This window comes from Bison bison, unplaced genomic scaffold, assembly GCF_000754665.1.
Source record: "Bison bison bison isolate TAMUID 2011002044 unplaced genomic scaffold, Bison_UMD1.0 scf7180017864473, whole genome shotgun sequence".
Lineage (NCBI taxonomy): Eukaryota > Metazoa > Chordata > Mammalia > Artiodactyla > Bovidae > Bison > Bison bison.
The window spans coordinates 20,114,253-20,138,378 of NW_011495034.1; the positions used below are offsets into that span (position 1 = coordinate 20,114,253).

Genomic DNA, 24,126 nt, shown 5'->3' on the forward strand with positions numbered 1-24,126 from the left:
TCTTAGGAGAGCTTGGGAGTCACCTATCACCTGTGATACCTCAGTCAGGGAAACCCTGGAGTCCAGTTAAAGAAGGTTTATTTCCCTCCAAGGCTCCTTAGTCACTGGGGCAGTGATAAATATGGCATGGAACATGGCTCTCCCCAACTCCTAGACCAAGAAGGCTCTGAATTAGTGTCAGCTCATAAGGAACAAGTGAGAAGGGGGCCCCCTAATTTTGTGAAAAACCAGGGAGAGAACATGGCACATGATTTATTCCCATCACTCTGTAGCTGAGGCTCACTCACACCAACTGCGCAATCGCAGGCCAGCCGTCTACCCAGACTCAGAGCCCGGTCCGGACACAGGCTGGGCTGGGGTTTCATCTCGCGAGCTCAGATGGCACCAGAGGGTCAGCCTAGCTCAGGGCCAGCTGGTCCTTCTTCTTCTGCAAGACCTGCTCCTCCCACAGCGCCTGGTCCAAGGGTATTGAGCACCACAGGCCGGTACTTCTCTGGAGGAGCCGCTTGTGCGCAGCAGGTAGGGCTCCACGCCTCACAGAGGTACTGGCAGATGCAGGAACTTCCGACACTGAGGTCGCAGTCGCACATCTGGGCCCCCGCACTCACCAGCGGCCCGCGAAGCCCACATGCAGGTTGCGGTCCAGGAAGCGGGTCCAGCGGGGCTGCAGGGAGCCGCAGCGGGCCCGGCAGAGGCCGACCTGGGCGTCGAAGGGAGACTCGTACACAAGTGAGCAGAGGCCCAGGGCTCACCGCGACCCGGCGGCCAGAGCAGCTGCCGCTGGGACACTTCCGACTCAGCTGGAGGGTGCCGGCCCGTGGAGCCTCGGCCCCTGGAAGGCCGCCTCGCTCTGCTCCGGGGCGCAGGACGCAGCCGCGCCCGGTGTACACGGCCGCCAGCCTGCCTGGGCCCGCGCTGCCGCCGCCTTGTACCCGCAGGCCTTAGTCCTGGAGCAGCGCTCAGGCCTCGGCACCCGACCGCGCCCACACGCGGGGCTTTATGGTCACAGGGTCACCCTCCTCTCCGCGGCTTTGGAACCAACATCTCTCCAGAAAAGCCGCCTCCCTTCTCTTCCGCTTGCCCAGGTAGGTCGAGCAGAAGGCCGGGAGTCTCTTCTGGCAAGCGCCAACAGTGTGGTTCTTGACCACCACCCTCCAACCCCCGGCCTTTTCTTTTTTTATGTATATATTTTTTAAAGTATAGTTGACTCACCCTGGAGGAAGGCTTGGCAACCCACTCCAGTATTCTTGCCTGGAGAATCCCTGTGAACAGAGGAGCCTGGCGGGCTGCAGTCCATGGGGTCACAAAGAGTCGGACACGTCTGAGTGACTAAGCACAGCACAGCTGACTTACAATGTTTGAGGTGCGCAGCAAGGTGATTCAGTTATACACATACACATATATTATGTTTGAAATTCTTTTCCATTATAGGTTATTACAAGACTTTGACTGTAGTTCCCTGTGCTATATAGTAAACATCTTTTGTTTGTTGCATATCTATTTTTTAAATCAGAAATCTAACACTCTATTCATACCAAGTCAAACATGTGGAATCAAAATGTCATAAACTTTTTAGTCAGGCAAAAATTTGTAAGTTTTCTAAAGTATTATACATATTATTTATATGGCCTTTTAAAAAATTATATTAAAAAAATCAGATTTTAGAACTGCTTAGAAAAGAAATAGAGCCAGGTCTGGATTTTGTCTTTCTACCCGTGCAGTGACAGTAGGCATCTTCCTTCTTGCAAGAAGCAGAGGTTCTCCTGGCGCTGGCCACATGGGAGCTGTGCCCAGAGCATCTCAGGGAGAAGTGGGCCCCAAGCGGGGGCAGCTGGAGAGGCCAGAGATCACAGAGGTGAAGAGGTGAGCTTCGCTTTTAAGGAACCTGGACTCAAGCTGGCACTCAGCCACGTACTTCTGTTTGGCTTCAGGCAAGTTTTTTAACCTTTCTGAGCCTCAAGTTTCTCCAGTGAAAATGAGGATAATACATCAGAGCAGCTCCCTAGCACTGTGGTAAGGGTCTTCCAGAGTCCTGCCTTTATGGGCGCTCAGTGTCTGACCTTTAGTAGGTGCTCCGTAAGTGGCTGCTGTTACACTTCTTATCGTATTCTTATCATTGTCTTCCCTAAGGGTCTGACCCATTTGGTGAATGTGGTTGCTCACTTCAGAACAGTCTGCCCACCAACTTCCTCCCCCACAAGGTGAGCAAGGATAGGCCTTGGGACTAATTCATGATAGCCTGGCTCTGGGTTCCTTTCACAAAGGGCATGTGGGCCTATCGGGCTGCTGAGCCAGCTGGTGGTCGTGCCCACCCCTGGGCGCAAGCTGAGGAGCCTCGCCTAGGTTCATAGTTTGGGAGGGCAGTGATGGTAGCAGCCACTGCCCTGCTCTGTGGCTACTGAGATGATCATATTCTAGGGTGCTAAAAATGACCATAATCATTGTTTAACACATTTGGTTGAGTTTCATGCCTTTTTTTTTTTTGCTATGTGCACAGATGACTATAGCTTTTATAAAAAAAAAAAAAAAAGAACAAGATTTAAGTACCTGAATCTCTCCTTATGCGTTGTTACTAGAGAGCAAAAAAGTTCCATGAAATTTGCATGTGTGTGTTTGGGTCTTTTGCTAGCCTCAAGTTTCCATAACTACATCTGTTTAAGATTCTGTGGGTATGGAAATCTCATATTGTTGATCTAGAAGGGCTATTTTTGCTTTACCAAAGGCCAATCACACAGGTCAGTGGCAACCCTCCCTCCTTGCTCAATTGCTATTCTTTGGGCATTAATTTTAATGTTTAAATAGCAAGTGCATTTTCCAAAGGCTGCATAAAGCACTAGATAAGCAGAAGACCACTGGCTTGGGAAGAGCAGAATGCTCAGCGAAGCTTTTCACATACAGAGAATGCTGAATATCTCCACCATTATTTAGCATCAGAATCAGTTATGGTTGTCTGACTGATGGACAATTTTTTCCCGACCTGCTCTCTTTGCAAGTGACCTATACTGTCTAGACAGTTGCATATTATTTATACATTCATTTCAGATTTTATGGGCTTTTTTTTTTTTTTAGCAAAGTTGTGCAGGTTTCATGCAGCCAACTATTGGAAATGTACTTCACGAAAAGCCATATAATTGCACTAGGTGAATGCTGCTTTCTTAGAGTTGTGTCACCATTAAAATAAAAAAGTGGGTCTTGTTTTTTTTTCAAGGAAAGACCATTATACGAGCTCCGAAAGAAAATGAGACCAAACTTTCCAACTTCAGCTCACACACACACACACAGACACACACAAATGCCCCTCCTATCTTCAGAGTACCAGCAGCAGACCATGGAGAGAATTAAAGACTGCTAATTTCAAAGGTTCTTAATCAATTCAAGTTGATCCCATTTGTTGATTAGGGAGTCAAAATGCATTATTTGCATTCTGTTTCAAATTCAGAATTTTCTTGAGGAGGTTTGAGGCTGGAGAAATCTCTTTCAGAGGGATCCCCTTGGGCAGAAAGGGAGTTAATTTGAAAACTCTGGTGAGTCTGATGGGTTGTGAAAGTTCCACATGAAACATTTATAATGGCTCCTTTCAGCGTGGTGGATTTTGGGTGAGAGAGAGAGAGAGAGAGTGTGTGTGTGTGTGTGTGTGTACTCGTGCACATGAGGATTCTTCAGGAGTCATGAACCAGTGCCTGAAGCTTTGTGTAGTTATCTGGGGAGTGAACAAAAGGCCCCATTTCCATCCAGATACTTGGTGTTGTGTAGACCTTACAGCTGGAGAGGGGAGATGAGTATGAAATTTAGGATTAAATGTAGGGACAGTCCCTTCCTGAGGTGTGTCTGAAGCTGGGGGCTAGTTCTGTGCAGACCTCAGAGCCTGAGTCTGACCAGTCTCTCTGCTGCGGATACCCAGTTTGGAACTCTGTCTTCTCCTGGCTTCATTGTGGGGTGACTTTCTACATGAGACTAAAATTAGAAATCAGTTCCTTCATGCCTGGTGAGCTCTCGGAGACATGCCCTGACCAGCCTCAGAGGAAGTGACCCCAAGGACCAGTTCCCTGGGGAGGACATGCTCGATGTAGCCAAAAGTGAGGGCATACATCTGGAAGTCCCTACCCTGCTGCCCCCAGCCCAGATGATTTTCGCTTAAAAAATCCCAGGCCTGCTTAGAAAAGAAGCTTGTCGATATGTGTGCCCTACATATTGGAAGACACTATTTCTTTGGGGCAAGATTATACATTAACCTATTTACATCTCATTTATGTCAAGTGGAGATGGTGAGGGTGAACATTTCATAGGAATTACTTGAAGGAAAAAAAATGTAGCTTCAGCTGGATACAATTTGTTCTGTGTCTTTGGAGTCTCAACCTCTAAGCCCCTCAATATGCACTTGCTTCCCATGCTCCTTGAGGAGTCACAGTTGACACCTTAAAATTGACCCTGGCCACCAAATGGTCCACCATGTTCTGTTTATCAGCCAACACCAATGTTCAGTTGTAAACCTTGCTTACTAGGTGGCTAAAGTTATTTGAGGTGTAAAAAAAAAAATCACAGTGGAGAAAGCAAACAGTTCTCACCACTCTTGTAAAAGGGAAAAAAGTTTTACCTGTCTAAATACCAATTCTAAAGCACACCATTTCCTTCGATAATGCAAAGGGGTCCTTTTCAAAGGCCGTTTCTTTCTCAGCCTTGATTTTATTTTGCGTTCCGCTCCTACAGTATAAGATTAATTCCCACTTTCTGCATATTGCCTGGAGTTCAGCACACATGTTCACCGAGGTGTACAGTCCTCAAATAACTTTGGTGCCTCTTTCACCCACTGTTAGGAAGTATATTTAAAAGAAATTGCCTTTTATAGATTTAAATTACAAAAGTACTGATATCATGCAAAAGGCATTTTAACTCATGCAAGCATACAAATGGGTAAATCTTAGGGAAAAAGATACCAAAGCTAATATGAATGTAAATAGGATTAGCTGCCTGCATTAGCAGCTCCTGTGAAATTTAAAGTACTTTCTGTTAGGTTATTCTTTAAAATACACCTATATTTCATGTGTGCATTTGTAGATATTTGGGAATATATTTTACTTTGTCTTGGGCTTGAGTTTCATACCAACTATAGACAACAGTCCAGACCTCTGCTTACTGACAGCCAAAGTAGAAGGGGAATTTACCTTTCTTGATGATTAAATATTCATTGACATAGAATTTTAAATCTCTAGGACAATAGGACAAACTTTGACCAAGAAAGCATAGATTCATGCTGCAAAGAAATTAGAAAGCCAAGTATATAGTGGTTTTATTTTTCTTTTAAGAAAAGCCTTGTCTGTTCTCAAAGATGGATTCAGAGGTAAGTGAGTTGTTTGGAGCTGAGAGGCGAACAGTAGCCAATGGGCTGGATCCAGCTCTCTGCCTGTTTTGGTTCGTCTTCCAAGGTTAGAATGGTTTTTACAGTTTTCAATGGTTATTAAAAAATCAGAAAAAGAGTACTTGATGACACATAAAAATTATGTTAAATTCAAAACTTAGTATCCACAAATAAGCTGTATTGGAATATGGTCATGCTCACTTGGATACTTTTTTATTGGCTACTTTCTCACTCTAGTAGCAGATTTGAAGAGCTGGGGTAGTGACCTGACGGCCTCTCGGGTCTAAAAGATTTACCATCTGCCTTTCAGAGGAAAAGTTTGCAAAGTCTAGATTTAGAATAAAAGTATTTTTATGCACATTATTATTGAGAATCACAATTACACTGTTGGAGTTGGAAATCAGTTGTGAAAAGAATATCATGTATCTGTTTTTTGTTTAGATTCTTTTCTTAGTTGGAAGCATCAGAAACAGATTATAGGTAATAAGGCATTTTTAAAATTAAGCCACAAGCTAACAGAGCACCTCAGGGCCACAGGTGTGAGACTTTGGGAGGAGGTATGGTCAACTGAGAGGGAAGAGTCTGGATTTGGGGGCCAACTTACTGGGCTCACATCTCTAGTCTGTGACGTAGAATATTGTATATTACTTCTCTGTGCCACAGTTTCCATATCAGTAAAATGGGGTTGGACTTTTGTGGCAGTCCATTGGTTAAGACTCCATGATGCTTTCAGTGCAAGGGGTGGGGAATCGATTCCTGGTTGGGGAACTAAGATCCCACATGCTATGCAACAGAGCCAAAAAATAGAAACAGACAAACAAAATTAAAAAATAAAATGGGGACAATAATGACAATTTGTCTCATGGGGTTGTTGTCAGAATTAAATCGTGTGTTTAAAAGAGTGCCCAGTCTTTGCAAAACTCAATTATTGCTGGTTATTTTATTCTTTTAAAAAATAGGGTACTGGCATTTAAATCTTTGTGAATTTTGAAAGTTGATTTCCTTGTTAGAAGCACTTACTCTTTAGGTCACAGTATGTTTTTTAAACTAATTTTGTGTTGGGGTATAGCCAATTAACAATCTTGTGATAGCTTCAGGTGAACGGTGAAGGGACTCAGCTGCGCTTACTAACACATGTATCCATTCTCCCCCAAACTCTCCTCCATCCAGGTTGCCACAGAACCTTGAGCAGAGTTTCATGTGCTATACAGTAGGTCCTTACTGGCTAATCTATTTTAAGTACAGTAGTGTATACATGTCTATCACAAACTCCCTTCCCTTCATTCTTCCCCCTGGCAACCATAAGTTCGTTCTCGAAGTCTGAGGTCACAATATTTTGAAAGGGTCCATTAGGTAATGTCACTCGAAGGTTTTGTTAGCAGACACTTCTGTGTCGTGGGCATGTCAGCTGAGGATAAAATGCTCAAAATGCACCTTCCAAGAGTCCTCGATCAGTTTTCTCAAGCTATACTGAGGAATGGATAGGGCCAAAAGAATCGCTGAACTGATTTGCTTCAATGCAGTCTGTCCTGTATTACCTAATTTTAGATCTAGTTAAGTCTGTTCATTTAACCTGTTGTTTTCACACGAGGACATCAAGCTCCAGGGACTGGAATAGACTCAGCCAAGCCACAATAAGGCGAGCCCAGGGCCCTGAGAGAGCTCAGGACGTTTAAACCTGGAGCCTAACAGTAGAAACACATGCACTCAGACCCCTTTTCTTAGACCATGACACCCAGCACAGCGCCCAGCCCTTAGTACATATACAGTAAATACAAGAACAACACAGACAACAAGAAGGAATGAACAGAAGATCTATTTGAAATCTTCCAAGTCCCCTAAAACACACACAAATAGGAGAAAGGTTTACTCCAATGGTTAAATAAAGAGAACTGTCCACAGAGAACTTTTTATGGTAGATCTGCCCTGGTATCTTATACCTGAGCACCTGCTATGATCAGTAGAATCTAGTCCTTCACTTTTTCTGCCAGTAAGAGTTTGAATTATTAGTGATTCAGCCCATATGTATTGAGCTTATGCTTTTTCCTTTGCTTTTTTGCCTACTCATTATTTATATTATAGTGGTATGTTTTATGAATCTCTGTAAACCACCTCCAATCCATATTGGAATAAGGTAAAATGTACATAAATAAATGAATGGATATATGAGTGGATAAAGTACATAAAAGTGAGATGGAGAGTAAGTGGATAAGAAGGCTAAAAAGGGACAGTCAGTTAACAACTGTTAATTACTTGGATTGGTATGCAGAAGGTGCTTAATGAGTATCAATTGACAGGATAGCTAGATTAATGTATTTTAGAAAGCTTTTCAACACACTTGCACCAAAATGTAACCTGACCATTAACTTGACCTAACTGGGCACATTGTTCCAGAGCCCTTGAGTGAGATGAACATTTTTTCTGTCTGTCCTCCTTAGGAGCCTCGGAATAAAAGGGCATCTCCTTCTCAGACCAGATTTGATATGTGAAGATCTAGATTCCCAAAACAGATCAGAGGGGGGGTGCATCTCACCATTCATGGAGTCCCTACATTTTTGCCAAACCAGTAATAAATGTTGGAGATCCAAAACATTTTCCTTACCTTCGTGGAGCTTATGGTCTAGAGGAGCAACTGACATTAAACAGATAATCACAAACTGTTACAACATAGTTAGCACTTCACAAAAGAGTGTGCCACATGATATGGCATGTGAAGATTGGTTTAGCTGAATGGTAACTTTATTTAGCAAACCTTTAGTGGAGAAGAGCTGATGGAGGACAGATTTAATAATATATGTTCTCCTGGGGTTTAATGGTGTGTGAAGTCCTTCCCCACTGGTAGGATGCATGATCACAATCCAACCATCAGCACTTTGGGGACATTTCTATTCTCAGTAGAAAGTTTGTAAGACCAAGAGCCAGAGTGATTCATCAATCTAGAGCTACCTTGATCCATAACAGGCCTCTTCTAAGACTGTATGCACAAAACCAGGGTCATTTGGAAGAAGCAGGAAAGAGCTCAATTTCTGAAGATGCATCAAAGATTAGACAGCCCTGTTAGTTGACTGCATGTCTGGCTCGTCATTTGGCTACTGTCTCAATGTGATTATGAATATTCATCATTCATAAATAATAAATACTTGATATTTTTATAAGCATCATTAATAATTTATGCACTTGATAAGCATGTGGTAGAAGCATTTGATGAGTGCCTGGATTGTACAAAACATTGATCTACATGTGGTGGAGGTGGGGGCCATGGAGCTGTGTCACTCACCTCTCCCTTCCAGAAAGGACTTACCGTCCAGCTTCAAGGAAAGCAGTTATCTGACAGCCTCTATTGGCCTTCAGAATCTGCCTCAGCTTTCAGCCAAGACCATGCTCTTCCTAGGCAGTCCCCGGGTCTTGGTCGTTTTTGCTCAATACAGAGCTTTCCAAATGGCATCCTTTGTTCTGGAGCTTCCTGTTGAGTTGGTTAAGACTTTATAGGATGAACATTATGTTCTGAGGTGAGTTCTTCCTAATCCTGTTTCCTCCCCACTTTTCCTTTCATTGGCATCAGATCTGCATTGTGGTCCAACCTTGCTTCCTCCTAAGCTTCAGGCTCCCTCCTAAGATGACTCCCAGTGATTCTGGAATCTCTTCTCCTTCGCTATTGTCTGGATGTAATGACTATCCTTTAATAAGTCAGATCAGATCAGATCAGTCGCTCAGTCGTGTCCCACTCTTTGCGACCCCATGAATTGCAGCACGCCAGGCCTCCCTGTCCATCACCAACTCCCGGAGTTCACTCAGACTCACATCCATCGAGTCAGTGATGCCATCCAGCCATCTCATCCTCTGTTGTCCCCTTCTCCTCTTGCCTCCAATCCCTCCCAGCATCAGAGTCTTTTCCAATGAGTCAACTCTTCGCACTAGGTGGCCAAAGTACTGGAGTTTCAGCTTTAGCATCATTCCTTCCAAAGAAATCCCAGGGCTGATCTCCTTCAGAATGAAGTCAGCAAGAACAATGGAAAGTCACTTCTGTGACTTTGGTCCCACTAGGACTCTCTTGCTGTCTCCCTTTTGCTCTCTGGTGAATCAGGCTGCCATATTGTGAGCTGACCTACAGACAGGCAAGGAATTTAGTGCAGACTCCGGCCAATAGGCACTGGAGGGCCTCAGATCAATAGCCTTCAAGGAACTGAATCCTGTCAACAACCATAAAAGTGAGCTTGGAAGCAAATTCTTCTCCATTTGAGCCTTTAGATAAGACCAGAACTTCAGGCTCATACTGATTGCAGCCTTGTGAGAGACCTTGAGTCAGAAGTACCTAGTTAACTCGTGCCCATATTCTTGACCCACAGTAACTATGGGGTAATTTGTTACACAGCGGTGAGTAAATAACACACCCACTTTTATCTTTCATAGGCATTACTCCCAAGAAATCTCCCAACTCCATTTTAGCCTCTGTTTTCTGGGCAACCCAGCTGGCACGTAGGTCATGAAATCTGAGGCTTGGGAGAAAAGTCAAGGTGGGAAATGCAGACCTGAAGGTCAGCAGCATAGAGGTGGAACATGAGAGGCTGTCATTTCGGAGCTTGAGTTTGAGAAGAGATGGAATCAGGATGGGATCTGTGCAGAGCCTCAGGCATTGGAAGATGAGCCAGCCAGGCAGACAGAGGAAGAGTCAGAAGCTTCCTCAGCTGGGACGTCTTCCCTTCATTCTTCCCCAACTCCTCCCCACCACTCTCCTCCAGAGGCTGTGAGATGCCCTCTGCCCCCAGATGCACCTTTCATGGCACTGTATCTTAATTGTTGATTTCAGTGTCAACCTCCCTAAGAAGCCCTGAGAGATCCTTGAGGGCAGGGCTAGTGTCGTCTTCATTGTTGATTTCCTAGTGCCTTACAAGGTAGGAACCCATGTCAACTATGAACAAATGTATGAAGAGAAGGCATGAAACCAGCAAAATGGGATGTAAGTTTGGTCATTAAAATATAACTCAGTGAACAGTTCTGTATTAAAAACGTAAAGACATAGATCTCAGATTTCTTACTTCAATTTTAAAAAACACCTCAACCAAAAAAAAAAAAAGCAAAAATCACCATAGCTCAGCTTTGTCAGCATCTGTCCTGTAATACATGCAAATATATGCAATTTTCTCATTTAACTTTCCTAACTCTGTGAGACAGTGACTGCTACTTCCCACGTCACAGAGATGACTCCAAAAATGATGCACTAATTAGGAGGCAGCAAAGATGGAGTTTGAATTTGGGGATGTTGAGGTCCCACTCTGCATGGGAACTAAAAGTTAGATGAAGGCCCCCAGCCTTCAGTCTGGACTTAGACTCTGTTTCTTGTGTCCAGGAGTTAGTCTCTAGCCAGTAGAATCCGCCGTCTCTTCTCCCTTCAGTCATTTGGATCCTTGGAAGTTCAGTCCCTTCTGGCTGAGATCTGTGGAGTAACCTTGTGTGGCCAGGTTGGATAAGATATCTAAGTTCACCTTTTTGAGGAGAGAGGCTGGCCTGTAAACAACAATAATATTCTACCTACTTATCACCCAGTATATTCTGTTTACCTGTGGTTGCTTTCAGTGTCATAAAAAAAGACATCATCTATCCTTTGACCTATGTCACAACCATTTGTTGCAAAGTAAAAAGTTTTATCAATAAGCAAGTCATTTTTCTTCATTTTGGATCCTTCCTCCTTATCCTTCTTTCCTCTTCCCTAAATTGACAAGAAAATTAGAGATACCAAGGAAACATTTCATGCAAAGATGGGCTCGATAAACGACAGAAATGGTATGGACCTAACAGAAGCAGAAGATATTAAGAAGAGGTGGCAAGAATACACAGAACTGTACAAAAAAAATCTTCACGACCCAGATAATCACGATGGTGTGATCACTCACCTAGAGCCAGACATCCTGGAATGTGAAGTCAAGTGGGCCTTAGAAAGCATCACTACAAACAAAGCTAGTGGAGGTGATGGAATTCCAGTGGAGCTCTTTCAAATCCTGAAAGATGATGCTGTGAAAGTGCTGCGCTCAATATGCCAGCAAATTTGGAAAACTCAGCAGTGGCCACAGGACTGGAAAAGGTCAGTTTTCATTCCAATCCCAAAGAAAGGCAATGCCAAAGAATGCTGAAACTATCGCACAATTGCATGCATCTCACACGCTAGTAAAGTAATGCTCAAAATTCTCCAAGCCAGGCTTCAGCAATATTTGAGCTGTGAACTTCCAGATGTTCAAGCTGGTTTTAGAAAAGGCAGAAGAACCAGAGATCAAATTGCCAACATCCGCTGGATCATGTAAAAAGGAAGAGAGTTTCAGAAAAACATCTATTTCTCCTTTATTGACTATGCCAAAGCCTTTGATTGTGTGGGTCACAATAAACTGTGGAAAATTCTGAAAGAGATGGGAATACCAGACCACCTGATCTGCCTCTTGAGAAACCTGTATGCAGGTCAGGAAGTAACAGTTAGAACTGGACATGGAACAACTGACTGGTTCCAAATAGGAAAAGGAGTATGTCAAGGCTGTCTATTGTCACCCTGCTTATTTAACTTATATGCAGAGTACATCATGAGAAACGCTGGGCTGAAGGAAACACAAGCTGGAATCAAGATTGCCATAAGAAATATCAATAACCTCAGATATGCAGATGACACCACCCTTATGGCAGAAAGTGAAGAGGAACTAAAAAGTCTTTCAATGAAAGTGAAAGAGGAGAGTGAAAAAAGTTGTCTTAAAGCTGAACATTCAGAAAACGAAGATCATGGCATCTGGTCCCATCACTTCATGGGAAATAGATGGGGAAACAGTGGAAACAGTGTCAGACTTTATTTTTTTGGGCTCCCAAATCTCTGCAGATGGTGACTGCAGCCATGAAATTAAAAGACACTTACTCCTTGGAAGGAAAGTTATGACCAACCTAGATAGTATATTCAAAAGCAAAGACATTACTTTGCCAACAAAAGTCCGTCTAGTCAAGGCTATGATTTTTCCAGTGGTCATGTATGGACGTGAAAATTGGACTGTGAAGAAAGCTGAGCACCGAAGAATTGATGCTTTTGAACTGTGGTGTTGGAGAGAACTCTTGAGAGTCCCTTGGACTGCAACGAGATCCAACCAGTCCATTCTAAAGGAGATCAGTCCTGGGTATTCATTGGAAGGACTGATGCTAAAGCTGAGACTCCAATACTTTGGCCACTTCATGCGAAGAGTTGACTCATTGGAAAAGACCCTGATGCTGGGAGGGATTGAGGGCAGGAGGAGAAGGGGACGACAGAGGATGAAATGGCTGGATGGCATCACCGACTCGATGGACATGAGTTTGAGTGAACTCCGGGAGTTGGTGATGGACAGGGGGGCCTGGCATGCTGCGATTCATGGGGTCACAAAGAGTCAGACACGACTGAGCGACTGAACTGAACTGATAGCTGTTATATGGGCTTCCCAAATGGCTCAGTGATAAAGAATCCGCCTGCCACTGCAGGAGACATGGATTCGATCCCTGGATCGGGAAGGTCCCCTGGAGAAGGAAATGGCAACCACTCCAGTATTTTTACCTGGAAAATCCCATGGACAGAGGAGCCTGGTGGGCTACAGTCCAAAGGGGTCACAAAAGACTCAGGCATGACTTAGTACTAAACAACAACAACATTGGCTGTTACATAGGAACCATCTCAATAAGCTAATTTTCTTGGCAATATCAATAATAAGCGATAATGTGGGGATTATACATATGCAGATACAAAAGCCTTTTTTTTAAGATACAAAAATCAGTTGTATTTATATACAATAGCAATGAGCAACTCAAAAATAAATTAATAAAACAATCCTATCAACAATAGCATCAAAAAGAATAAAAGACCTAGCAATAAATAAATACTGAAGGAAATACACGATGTGTACAGTGAAAACCACAGAAGCTTTTGACGTATCAGGATGGGAATGTTTTCCTTGTAATATAAAATCTGCACGCTGGGTAAACATCTGCTGGTCACTGACTATTCTTATTTTGGCAATAACCAGATAGTTGCACAATTATTGGGCACATTTTGGTTAGATGCATGCCGTGTTTTTCCAAGAACAATTGAAAAATACCTGGAAATGGTCATGGAAAGTGTCCTTTGTTGATCTGACTCAGTTAAACAGTGATTTTTGAATGACTTTTAATCTAAACTTCTGTACAGAGCCTCCGAATAAGCCATTTTGATGACAAGCTTTATCTGTTTCTAATTTATAATAGAGCAAAATGAAAATTTATTTTAGGGGCCAGGAAATACTTCCTTAATCTTGATATGTCCTATCATTCCAGGGAGTAGCTTTGAAGAAGTGAAGATATGCAGCAAAGGAAACCAGAATAAGGCGAGGATGCTGCTTTGGTAGAAGAGGCTACAGGCAGTGGGACAAGCGTACATTTAGGAGACTTGCTTCTCTATTCAAAGTGTGGCCCGTGGATCAGCTGCATAATATCACCTGAGAGCTTGTTAAAAATGCAGAATCTCAGGCCCCATCTTAGACCTATGGAATCAGCATGTGCAGGTTAACAAGAGGCCTGCGTGATTCTTATGCACACTGAAGGCTGAGAAACTTCTAAAGCACCAGCCTTAACTGTAACTAGACAGACCTGAGTATTATTCTCTATCTTTAAAATGAGGAAATTGGCCCAGAGCAATGCTTTCTAAAGTAGGATCCTCCACAAGCACTGGTATCATAAGAAAAGGGGAAAAGGAGTCTGTAGTCAAACATGTTTAACTGCATATAGTTAATGAACAAGGCTGTTTGCCTTTTAAAGGCTCTGATAAGTCCTGCAACAAAGGAATGTTTTACAGTATCATGTTTAATCTCTAAACCAATTTTTTACTAATAACAGCCTATGGAATTAGTTTTCCACTGAGCATACTCTGAGGGAAATTTTTTTTTTTTTAAGTCCTTTTCACCTTCATGATTCTATAAAATAATATCCTCCATGAATTTTATTTAGCATTTGTGCTGTGAGCTGAACTTAGATATCTTACCCAACCTGGCCACATTAGATTACTCCACAGATCTCAGCCAGAAGGAACTGAACTTCCAAGCATCCAAATGACTGAAGGGAGAAGGGAAGGCGGATTCTACTGCCTGGAGACTAACTCCTGGACTCAAGGAGCAGAGTCTAAGTCCAAACTGAAGGCTGGGAGCCTTCATCTAACTTTTAGTTCCTATACTGAAAGTTGAAAAATATCTTTCAGTAATCTTTCAGTAATCCTTTCAGTAATCTTCAACCAATTCTAAATGTGTCTCTTCTCAGCTTGTTTGAACCTTTGGAAGGCTTGACCTGGAAGCATAAGTCAAAGAAAAATAGTACAGGGGGACCAACCATCTTAGGACTGTCCTAGTTTTAGCCTGAAATTCCTTCTTCCTAACCCCTCAAACCAGGGCACTTGGCAATCCTAGAAACAGATCGCTCTTAACAAAATTGACAAATGGCTCATTTTCCATCCCCCATCTCTCTCGTCCTCTATCTAGTTCTCCTCCCTACCTGGCTCCCCTCAATATGATCAGCACAGAAGGAATTACCTGGTGGTTTGGTCAAATTGAAAGACACATTTAAAAAGAGAAATAGGTGTTGAGTTTGCAAATGCAAACCATGTGGGTCTCAGTTGCAATGAATGGAGTTGTCCTGTTCAGCCAAACTTATACAAGAAGAACCCCCCAGTTTAAGTTATAATGTGAGTCTTTGCTTCCCAAACAGATTCATCATAATGTTGAAAAAATGAAGGCCTACCTTAGAGGAAACATTAATGCTAAACATGTCAGGTGTATTTTTGTATCTTTTATCCCTTCTTGAAGAAACACAGTATCCCCTATGGTGATGAAATCTAGATCACTCAAGTTTCTGGGTATGGAAATTTGGGGCAGGAAGCACCTAGACAGCCCCTGCCCTTGACTTTCTTTTTTCCTGAGGCTTTCAAATATATTACATTTGATTGACAAGATCCATGCATGCGTACAAACTTCCTAGTTCAGAGGTTTTTTCCTTGCTACAGTCCAGCCTCTATGAAATATTCTTTGTTAAAGACTTGTGGAGCCCTCCTTCTAATCCCTGTAACTCTAAATTCTAGCCTTATCTCACTGTGCATTGCATTTTTGTAGTTTCAGTTTGACAGAATGTTTCAAAAGACACCGTTGCAACCAGAACTGGATGCCTTATTTTTTGCAAAAGCAGAAGCAAGTACCAGCATCCTTTAAATAACAATATTTTCTGATGTTAATGTTGAATTAATCCAAGAAATGAATATGTATTGATGGTATTCTTTGGGGTTTTGAAAATCCTTACAACCACATAATTAAATGAGTGCCTTTAGAAATACTGATAAAAGCCCATTGCCATTCAAATATCTATACAAGACAATGGCCGTAAGCTGTGGGTTTGGGAGATTAGTTTGGCCACGAGCCAGTGTTTATCACAATATTTCCATCTCAGCTGATAAAATTTAATCATTCTTATTTAAATAGAAATCAGAATTAATGCAGGTTTTAAAGAGAAGGAATAATAAACGAATCACACTATCTTTATTTCAGAGCTCCTGGCATATATTGTCTTTGCAGAATGGAAACGCTAACGGTTGTTGTGTTGCGTTTCTACCTTGGACTTTCATCCCAGAGTCCTCCAAAATAATGAGCTATTGCTTCTCGAATATTTATTTCTTCAGCTCTGCTTTTAATAAAGTGGTTCCCACCCTGCTCTCCAGCGGGATAAACAGGGGCTGTGTGATGGGTATGTGACTTGAACTGGAAGCAGCACAGCATGTACTTGAGCTCTTTCTCCCAGAGGAGCGGTGGGTTTGGACTGTCTGTTCACATCCCTTGCCTGAGTCCCTGCAGACCAGGAAGCGAGGAGGCATCCAGTGTAGATGGAGTGTGTGGCCAGATTTGGACCAGAACCATTGTGCTGCTAGAGGTCAAGTCCAGAGTCAAGCCATGCAAGCAGTTACAGCCTGAAGAAACCTTATTGGTTGTTGAGTTCAAACCACTGGTTTTGTAGAAGAGGAAGTTGAAACCCAGGGAGCAGAATTGACGTGATTCTTCTGGGTCACTCTTCAAGTTAACAGTGAAAGCATACTAACGAGGCAAGTCAGGCACCCAGACCCCAGCCCGGTGTCCTTTAGACTTGTGTGGTCCTTTTAACCCAGGGCTAGATCTGTGTGGATGCAGCTCAGTACCATTTTGTGTGACTCTCTCTCTACATTGTTGGTTCATGTCTCAAATGGGGTGTACCAAACCAAGCCCGTTCAAATTTAAATAGCTTCCTCATCCACAAAATTAATCAACTAAAGGAACCACGTTTTCCCCCAGGATTTGTATTTCTTGGGTGGAGAGGTATAGATAACCTTATTTCGCTGCTTCTTCCTTGAAATAATATTTTAAAAATTTAAATGTCTTATATTTAAATACAAAAAGAAAAAATAACAATTTTTCTGTCACTTCACTGTCTACATAATATGTCTAGTACTAAAAAAAATAAAATAATTCCAATAGTTAAAATTTACTGATCATTTAAGGAAATGGCGACCCACTCCAGTGTTCTTGCCTGGAGAATCCCAGGGATGGGGAAGCCTGGTGGGTTGCTGTCTATGGGGTCACACAGAGTCGGACACGACTGAAGCGACTTAGCAGCAGCAGCAGTACTATGTTCTAGGCACCTTGAAAGTGAAAGTGTTAATCGATTAGTTATGTCCGACTCTTTGTGACCCCATGGACTGTAGCCCACCAGGCTCCTCTGTCCATGGAATTCTCCAGGCAAGAATACTGGAGTGGGTTGCCATTCCCTTCTCCAGGGAATCTTCCCAACCCAGGGATTGAACCTGGGTCTCCTGCATTGCAGGCAGATTCTTTACCATCTGAGCCCTTGGTATCTCATTTAATCCATACAACATCCCCGTCAAGTGGATACCATTTTTATTCCCATTTTACAGGTGAGAAAACTGAGGCTCAGAGGGATCAAGTAACTTTCCCAAGGTCACCCAACTAGCAAGTGGTAGAGCTTGGAGTCTAATACCAGCAGTCTGGCTATAGGCTCTGGCTCTTAACCATGATTCTATGCAGCCTAAGAAATGTGGATTCTTCATTTAGCCAGCACAAAGGACTTACCTGAATTTTTAGTTTCATTTCCTTTTCAAACTTTATAATGAATCCCATTGTTTCCATGATCATATAGTCTCTCTCAGGTTGGAATGAGGCTCTCCTAAAGTCATTTTGTGTAAACAGTTACATTTGTTAGAAAAAGGCATTTTGGAATCAATTTGACTCTATTGCTTTTGACTTTGTTATGAATTTCAGTTTGGGTTAAGGGTGTATCAGACTTCAAAACATCTGGTTAGGTCATTTAAGAACCTTCCTGAGACTTCACAACCCCTTAAGATTTCCTTTCAAATGCAGATACTTCCTCTGTCACCAGGCTCTTACAGATGCTTTGAGAAACAATGAAACAGTGATTTATTCATTGGAGATAATGTAAAGAAGACCTCCTTAATCTGGTATCAGTGGGAGTAAGATGTTTCACATGAGTACAATTTCCAGATAATTCGACTTTGGACATATAAGAGCTGGGAGATATTTTCTCAATAGTTTTTGATCATTACACATTCCTTTTTCATTTTGTTTTCTTTCTGTTTGTTTTTCTTGGGTTTTAACCTTACCTTTCTTGATAACCCAGAGCTATGGTCATAATCATTAATGGTATACTATGGGGCTCCTCTGATGGCTCAGTGGTAAAGAATCCGCCTACCAATGCAGGAGACGCGGGTTCGATCCCTGGGTTGAGAAGATCCCCTGGATCTTGGAGAGGAGAAGGATCCCCTGGAGAAGGAAATGACAACCCATTCCAGTATTCTTGCCTGGAAAATCCCACGGCCAGAGGAACCTGGTGGGCTATACAGTCCATGGGGTCACAAAGAGTCATGACAACTTAGCAACAACAGTAACAGGTACACTAGTTGGAGTCTCTGGGAAAGATGCTCTTTTGGGAATCTGAAACTTGCAGACAAGTGTCACTTTGTAACGGAAGCATCCTTTAAATTATTTGACACCTTTAGATCTTAAAATATAAGCAGGATGATATAATTTGAGAGTCAGGCAATCGTTTTAATGCAGACACTGTGCTTGCATTTTGATAGGCTGTTAGAACTATGAAGACAAGTTTAGAGGGTTAGTTTAACTGTCATGGTGGTCTGGATTCAGAATAACGTCCCTCAGGTTTATCCACATTGTTGCAAATGGCAAGAGTTCCATCCTTTTTAAGACTGAATCAGTTCAGTTCAGTTCAGTCGCTCAGTTGTGTCTGACTCTTTGCGACCCCATGAATCGCAGCACGCCAGGCCTCCCTGTCCATCACCAACTCCCGGAGTTCACTCAAACTCATGTCCATCAAGTCAATGATGCCATCCAGCCATCTCATCCTCTGTCGTCCCCTTCTCCTCCGCCCCTGATCCGTCCCAGCATCAGGGTCTTTTCCAATGAGTCAACTCTTCGCATGAGGTGGCCAAAGTACTGGAGTTTCAGCTTTAGCATCAATCCTTCCAAAGAATAGTATTCCATTGTTTGTACATTTGTCCATGAGCATTTAAACATGGGCATGTAGATACCACTTCAAGATCCTGATTTCAGTTTCTTGGTCGTTTTGTCCATTGCCCTTGGCTTGTGTGTTTTAGTCTCTGTCAAATTGAAATTTCAAACGTAATAAGTCAGTTGAGAAACTTATGAGTGACAGACGTGGTTATCTATTTCCATTATTTTTGATAATATCTCAACTTAAAAATCAACCACTCCAGTGTTCTTGCCTGGAGAATCCCAGGGACAGAGTAGCCTGGTGGGCTGCCGTCTATGGGGTTGCACAGAGTTGGACATGACTGAAGCGACTTAGCAGCAGCAGCAGCTTCAAAATTAACCAGGTAGAGAAGAAAGTTACGTTTCACGTGACATTGGGGGCTGTTCCAACCATTTAAATGGAATATTGCTCTAAAAGGAATATTGGTATTTAGATGTCTTAAGTGTCCCTTTCAAAGTCTGCCTGACTGAGAACGAGAAAGTGGACCCTTAACTGAGGTCCCAGCAGCTCTGTCCTTCCCAACCCAAGTCCCTGGGGGAGCAGCTCTGACCCCCAGAGAAGCAAAAGGCACTGAGTCTGGGCTTCCCAGGCCATGCCTATCAGACTTTCGCCAGACTGAGCTTCCTCACCATCCCCATCTACTTACTGTGGCCCTATGCCGGTAAATACCATTCAGGGCAGGTCCTCCTTGTTTCTTACCATGCTTACTGGAGGGGCACCCTCTCTGGTCCTCTTGTATTTCTTGCTGCTGCCAAAGTTAGCATTGATCCTTCTCCACCACCTTTGTCTTACTTCCCCAGAAACAGCCTTGGATGCAGGACTTTTGAGAACCCTCCTTTGCTCTCCCGTCCCTCCTTGTCAGCTCTTCCTGTCCCTCCACTTACTAACTCAGGCACTTAACCCCCATCTGTCCACGTGTGTGCCCAGTTGCTTGGTAATGTCCGACTCTTTGCAATCCCTTGGATTGGGGCCCATCTGGCTTCTCTGTCTGTGGAATTTTCCAGGCAAGAATACTGGATTGGGGTTTTTTCCCTACTCCAGGAGATCTTCCCGACCCAGGGATCGAACCCACATCTTTTGCTTGTCCCGCATTGGCAGGTGGGTTCTTTACCACTGAACCACCTGGGAAGCCACTCTGCCCAGGTAGTCAGTCCTTCTGTTGTTTCCACCTCTCAGTCATCTTCCTTTTGCCCACCCTCCTCCCATCTGCCAACTTGTACCTGCCTCCTACCAGTTCCAGTCCCAACCTGCCCTCTAACGCTGTGTGATCTCTGCAGCTTGCTTCACCCGTCTGGGCCCCCTGTATGCATCTATACAGTGAGAGAGATGGATTGGATCAGCAGTCCCAAACGCAAGTGCAGGGTTCCAAAACAAAAAATAAGACTGATAGTTTGTTTGCATATTGTCAATAAATGATACTTGAAAAAAAATTCTACCCTTTCCCATCAATACCTACTTGCTTTGATTTTTTGCTGAAACCCACTACCCTCTCTCTCTCAAGCTTTCACCTTCCAACCAAGGAGAGAGATGAGGGGATGAGAAGTAGGTCAGAGTTGTCTTGGCCCGAAGAACAAAACCACACAAGTATGATGACGTAGATCTAGTGACGGCAGCCTCTGTGCTGGGAGGCAGTAAGGAGCAGTGCGGACTGTGGTAACTGGAAAATGGAGGGGGACATCCTGTTGTGCAGCTGAGATGAGTATAACTTGGCTCTCCCCTCCCCCAAGAGGATTTGGATATTCATGTTTTTCATATAAAATCTCTCAATGTTTTATTTCGTTTTTAAACATTGGCATCTAATTTCAGCTCTAAAATTTAAAAAAATCAATATATGGGTGAGCTCTGTGCAAGCCTAACATATTTGGCTCAGAGAGACCAGTTTGCTTCCCAAGCATCATAGGCCTCTTAAATAAGAGTCCCAATGTGTTTCCAGTTAATAATTTAGCACCTCTGAATCGTGTCTTTACTCCATGGATTTTCAGCACTTGTACACTCGACTTGCATGAATCCAGCTGTCATTTCATTCATTGCTTTGCAGTTCCTCCACCGCTTTCATTTCTGTGTTTTATCTCATTATCTGGATCATTTGTTCCTGAGGGCTGAGCCAAACGCTGGACTAGACTCCAGGGAAGGTTGCTAGAGTGAAAGGCCCTGGTCTCTCCCTTGTAAGAGGGATGGGATGGAGCATAGCTGACCTGGCAGAGGGTCCAGGAGGAAGTACAGCCCAGGATGGGCCTGAGGGTGAAAGCAGCCCCTCCGCAGGCCTTTTCATGATTCCAGGCATCATCTCTAGCCTCAGTTCTGTAATTCTTTGCCCAGACCACTGCAGAAGCCCCCAGCTGATCCCCTAGAGCTAGACTGGTCCCTTGTACGCCTTTGAACTCACAACAGCTAGAGTGAGCTATTATATTCCTTTGGACTTTTAAGGGCTTCTCAGTGCTCTTTGGATGAAGCCCCTGGGCCTTAATGGGGCCTAAAAAGACCTGCCTGGTTTCGTCCCCAGGGGCTTCCCTGGTGGCTCAGTGGTCAAGAATCCACCTGCCTAGCAGGAGACCTGGGTCAATCCTTGGGTCGGGAAGATGCCCTGGAGAAGGAAATGACAACCCACTCCAGTATTCTTGCCTGGGAAATCTCATGGACAGAGGAGCCTTGCGGGCTACAGTCTGTGAGCTCAGAAAGGGTTGGACACGACTTAGTGACTAATCAACAACTCCCCAGCCTCATCTCCCATAGCCCTGTTGTCTTCTCCATCCTCACCTTGCCTTTCCATTTCTCAAACACACTCTCTTCCCTCCCATCCCTAGGCTTTTGCACATCCTCTGCCCTCTGTGCAGACCTTGCCTGTTCCCTGGTTAAATGTTTCTCAGCATTCAGGTCTCATACAAGGGTCGCTTTCATGAGGAAAGCTTCCCTGAGCCCCAAGGCTAGGTCAGGCTTTCCCGTGGTCTATGGGAACAGAGGTCTGAATTGCCTTCTTCGGCATTAAATTCCTAGAAGATTGCACAATGCCTGGCACTGGGATGGGAGAAAGTAAATGTTCACTGAGAGGCAGAATAAGGAACTTCTGAAAAGGTGTGATTTCAGGAGTACCTGCTACATCCCTCTGTCTTAAAAATATGAGGGTCAGATGAGGATCTGACTCCTCTATCACAAGCTAAGGTCTTTTCTTTACAGTAAGAAATATGGGTCAAATAAAAGCATCCTTCTATGTCCCTTTCTGGGAGAAGAGTTTAAGAATAGGCAGGGTAAACTCAGGAAACCAGGAATGTCCCCTGTGCCTGATAATTTTTGACCCAATTACTGCACTGATTACCACCTGCAGAGATGTGTGCCTCTGAGAAAAGGCATTTTCGTTTATGAGGATATGGGGTTTAAGAAGTACTCTGTATCTGGTGCCTTATTACTGGAAGCATGGTCTGTGGGCCAGCCACATGGGCGTCACCTGAGAGCTTGTTGGAATATGAACTTGACATGGACAGGCACTGGTTCTAGTTCACTGTTATATTCTAATGGACCCGAGTAGTGCCAGGTACATAGAAGGTATTCAATGAATGCGTGAATGAATGAGCAGTGGAAGGACTGAAAGTTGGAGTGAGGCATGTTTGAATGTAGGCATGTTGCAGACAAAGGGGGTGAATGAATGCTGGATGAATGGACACATGAGCATGCCATCTTAAGTGTGTCCATGACGGGTTCCTTTCCTGCGGGCACAGGGCCCTGAAAGGGAGGTTGAAGATACCCTGAAGGCTTCCCCAGGAGAGGGCGTGAGCCATCGACCACTGGCCCAAGAGGTGGAGTTTTGGCTTTGATGGAAGAAAGGGCCCCGGGAAAGCAGCTGGACTTCTTCAGGGACATAGGGCAAGCCCATGTTTGGGGATTAAAATAAAACAACCAGCCAAACTGTTTGGTCTGTGAAACAGTGATCCTATTATTCCCAACCTCGACAAAGCTTGCTTAACTTGAACTTCAACTGTTGTCATTATTCATCAAGACAGTACAGCCTTAATCCCTTGGTCTTAGCCAAGCCCCAGGCTTGCCTGTGCTCCCTGCAATGAATCCCATGAGCAGATCTAAGGCACAGAGAGAGGAAAAAGGAGAGCAGATGACCACCAAGAGATTGGTGATACATCAATCAAGGCCTGCACGTCCAGGCCAAACTTCAGAAGAGAAACTACATTTTCTTATTAATGTCAAATTTCCAGGAAAAATAGGTCTGAAATATTAAATGCCAAGTGTGGAACATGGTATTTTGTCTGGTAAATTTTCTACGTCATGATGAAAGCAATAAAACTTCATATTTACATAGCATTAATTCTGTGCTAGGTACTGTTCCAAGAAACTTACTCATTTTATCTTTGTAACCATCTAGTGAGGAACTATTATTACACTCCCATTTTACAGATGAGAAACTGAGGCACTGAGAGATTAACTTCACCCAAGGTCACACAGTCACTGAATCAGGAGCAGAGCTGTGATTCAGTAGGGGGCAGTCAGGCCCCCCCCACCAAGTGCATGATCTCAAACTCCCTTTTACACAGCCTCAGCTGAAGTCTGAAGACTGTTAAATGAAGGAATGCACACATCCATTCATGCATTTATTTATTCTACAGATCTGTAAGCATCTGTTATAAACTGGGCCCTCCCCATAGGGATCCCAAAGACAAAAATAGCAATTCCCTACCCGAGTACAGTGTTTTAGAAAGCACTTCCTTGAGGATCTGATGATCTTCTTAACAGATGTGGACACCTGAAGCCCGGAGAGCTTACGTGCCTTTCTCAAGGTCCCACGACTAGAAACAGAGTGAGTTAGACCCTGAAATTGGATGTTCTGAAACCAGACCTGGTGTTGTTTCCACCCTAACATGCTCGTTGAAAATACTAGAGGAGATCAGACACACAGATATGTGATAGGAATAAAACAAGATAGAAATGGTTTGTGCTTCTACAGAACATATGAAATACCAGGGGTAGCTATAGATCACCCTTAGGTAACAGCCTAAACGCTTCCATTCATTCTAATGGGAGAGCTCACCTCTTTTTTTCAGCATTCCTGGAGAGGAGTTGGAGGCTGTTGTTTTATTCGGCCTTAAAAAGGAATGAGACTGTACCATTTGCAGAGACGTGGATGGACCTAGACACTGTCATACAAGGTGAAGTAAGTCAGAAAGAGAAAAACAAATATCACATGTTAA

The 24,126-nt window shown here is 43.5% G+C and overlaps 1 pseudogene; it reads right to left on the minus strand.

Moving 5' to 3' along the window:
* Window positions 1-361: 361 nt before the first annotated feature.
* LOC105004387 overlaps window positions 362-24,126 on the minus strand; it is an 84,609-nt pseudogene continuing 60,844 nt past the window's right edge.